This window comes from Sinocyclocheilus rhinocerous, unplaced genomic scaffold (genome assembly GCF_001515625.1).
Source record: "Sinocyclocheilus rhinocerous isolate Xijiao unplaced genomic scaffold, SAMN03320098_v1.1 scaffold599, whole genome shotgun sequence".
Taxonomy (NCBI): domain Eukaryota; kingdom Metazoa; phylum Chordata; class Actinopteri; order Cypriniformes; family Cyprinidae; genus Sinocyclocheilus; species Sinocyclocheilus rhinocerous.
In genome coordinates, this window is record NW_015652138.1 from 140,565 (window position 1) to 143,864 (window position 3,300).

Sequence of the window (3,300 nt, forward strand, 5' to 3'; positions counted from 1 at the left end):
ATATAGTAGTTTGCAACCTGAATACCTTTTTTTTGGAAATGCAGTATTTTTTTTAAACACAATGAGTTGATTGATCCTACTGTAAACAATTTCAGACCAGATCAATGTTTAATCATTCTATGTTTGTCAAAGAATTCTGACTATATTAATTTTGTTCTTTGTTGATAGTTGCATGAACAAGATTCCAGCTGCCAAAATGTCCCAGAGAAAGAGTCAGTGAAACACCAAAGCGAGATAGAGAGGAGAACAGTAGCTTGATGTCTCTCACATCTGACCTTGAGTGCCTCTTTCGGTCCAGCAGAACTCACACGCATCCGCAGCACTGCAGAGGAACATGCACAGTGCTCACCTCCATCTCAAACTGCCAGCACATTACCATTCCCCAGCCATTCTTTTCACATTTATCGTCCCATGCGGCACAGCTATTATTTAGAGAGGGCTGTTTTCTCTTCTCTGCTGTGGGGCATTTATGCTTATTATTAAATTTGTTATTAAAAAATGCACTGGTATTGATTTAATCATTTGCAATGTAGTCATTCCTGCCTCACATACTGATGAGGATGATGGTTTGTGTTCCCGTATGCTTCAGTGAAGTCTGATAAAGAAAACAAGACGTGTGTCATAATATTTGAAGCATTTTTTTATGTCGTTTGGAATCGATTCTAAATTAGATTGTGCAGCGTGCCGTAAAACCAAAGTGATCTCGTACCTTATTGCAAGTTTCACCATGAAATGTCCAGTGAGTGGCACTAAAACCTGTTTTCAGTACTTGACCGTGACACGTTTTTATTACGTTGCTTCAGGTACGTATTGCAGCGGTTCAGAATTCAAATGTGCAAAGTGATAGAAAAACATTTGCTGATGCAACCTTGCTATTTTAACAGATTTGAGCTGTTTTGTCAAACTGTTTTGTCCCATATCTGACTTTAAATTTCATGCTTCAACTGTTACCAATTTTACGCCCCGTCTCCCAACATACTGAAAGCTGAACTACAGATTTCTCGGGCCAAATTTTACGAACACAAAGACAAAATATTAGTTTGATTCAGAACTACTATGTACCTTTAATAAGCAGATAATTCAAACACTTTCCTAAATTGTACAGAAGTAGTAAACTAGACAAAAACGTTTGTCAAGACAAACTTTAGGTTGGCTCGAGAATTAGTTGTGAAAGCTTGAAGTCTGAAACCATTTTAAAGTTTGGAATTTTAGACGGACGAAAAACCATGGTTTTACTACAAATAAAACAAACAAAAAAACATGGTTATTGTAGTTGCACCATGGTAATCATAAATTAACCATGGTTTCGCTACACTAACCATAGTTTAACCATGGTATTTGTAGTAAAACTGAGGTTATACAAATGGTAATCAATGCGCCAAAAACATGGTTACTACAATTTTACTATAAAACCATGGTTACTTTTTATAAGGTAGTTAAACGAAGCAGTTCCGGGCGGATGACGTATGAGGTCAGCTTTGCGCATGCGCCGCTCAGAAGTGACGCACGCAGAAGCGCAGGGGAGAGATCAACACAAAACAACAGTCAAGAATTAGAAGTACAAAACAAGGATTTGTAAAGAAGAATGTCGGAGGATTTCACCAAGAGGAGACTGGTTTTCCTTTGCTAAAGTAAGGAAACTTTGCTTCCTTTGCTCTTGTTAACAAACGTTGGTTTTCACGAGACTCACCGGCGCATGCGCGCTCCTGTAAACAAACGTTGGTTTTCACGAGACTCACCGGCGCATGCGCAGCGCTGAACTCATACGTCATGCTCCCGGAACTGCTCCCGGAACTGTTGGCGCAAGCTACATTAAAGTGATTATTACGTTTTGAATATGGATATTTTTCTTACATTTGTTCACCCCCCCGGAGCCGTGTGAGACACTTCTTTTTTATGGATGGGCGATTTTTATTTAAGTTCTTTTGGACTGATGCATGCAACAACCGCTGAGTGGCATTACACACACACACACACACACACACACACACAAAGATGTCTCCACTGTTTTGGTCCACACAATGAAATTCAATGGAGTCCATAAATGTCAAGCTCCAAAAAGGACATAAAGTATAACAATAACAGTATATTCGAGTATAACAGTAAACACCATATTAGAGAACAGAACATATTCAATCTCTTTTTATTCCCAAGGACAATTATTCTAATGAGCAGCTGACAGCAGATTTAAATTTCTTTATGAAGTTGCTCATCTGATTTAAACTGGTGTGCAGTCCACAAAATTAATGCATGATGTGTTTGTTTTGGACCAGAAGACATTTGAGCTGAATCTCACTCCTCATCTAATGCAGCCAAACTCATTGTCTGTCCTGTGAACGAGTCGCGTCTCGTGTCTGTTAACTACGACTTTTCCCTCGATTAAACTCCTAATTTGCTGCTTATTAATAGTTAGTAAGGCAGTTGTTAAGTTTAGGTATTGGGTAGGATTAGGGATGTAGAAAAAGGCATTAATATGTGCTTAATTAGCACTAATAAATGGCTAATATTCTAGTAATATGCATGCTAATAAGCAACTAGTTAAGAGACCCTAAAATAAAGTGTTACCCAAACTTTTATTTTAGATGCGATTAATCATGATTAATCGATTTGACAGCACTAATGTGTGTGTGTGTGTGTGTGTGTGTGTGTGTGTGTGTGTATATATATATATATATACATATACATAAAAAACCTCAAAATATATATTTTTTTGCATATTATGTATTCTACAAATCTATATTATATATGACTAATTGAACTTATAAAGCATATCATAAATGTTTTTAGAAATATCTGAAAGTGTTTACAAAAAAGGGACACAGCTGTAAAGCAATACAAAGAAAATGGAAATTTATTAAAATGTAACTCTTCCTTTTGTTTGGACATTTGTAGGAATGTAGTATGTAGTGCATCTTTAAAATGTACATATTTATATTTCTTTCTGTTTTTTTACATTTTATATATTTAATGTATACAAAGTATTGAATTACGGTCTGAGGAAAGGTTGTTTTGTGAATGCAGATGTCACAGTTTTCATAAAATAGAGATACAATCACAATTAATGCTACTTTTAAAGAACTCTGCACTGATAAACTTCAACGCGCAAACGCTGAGCTATTTAAATGTAGTGCTATTTTAAAAAGTAAAGTACATTTGAGGGTCATGTTTTGTCCCATATCTGAAGAATCAGTGACCTATCGAGTGCGTGTGGGCAAACGATCTAGGACAGCCACTTAGAGAACGCTGACACCCTTTTCCGCAGTGACTTCCAGAGGGGTCATAAGCATGTCCTAAATAGTA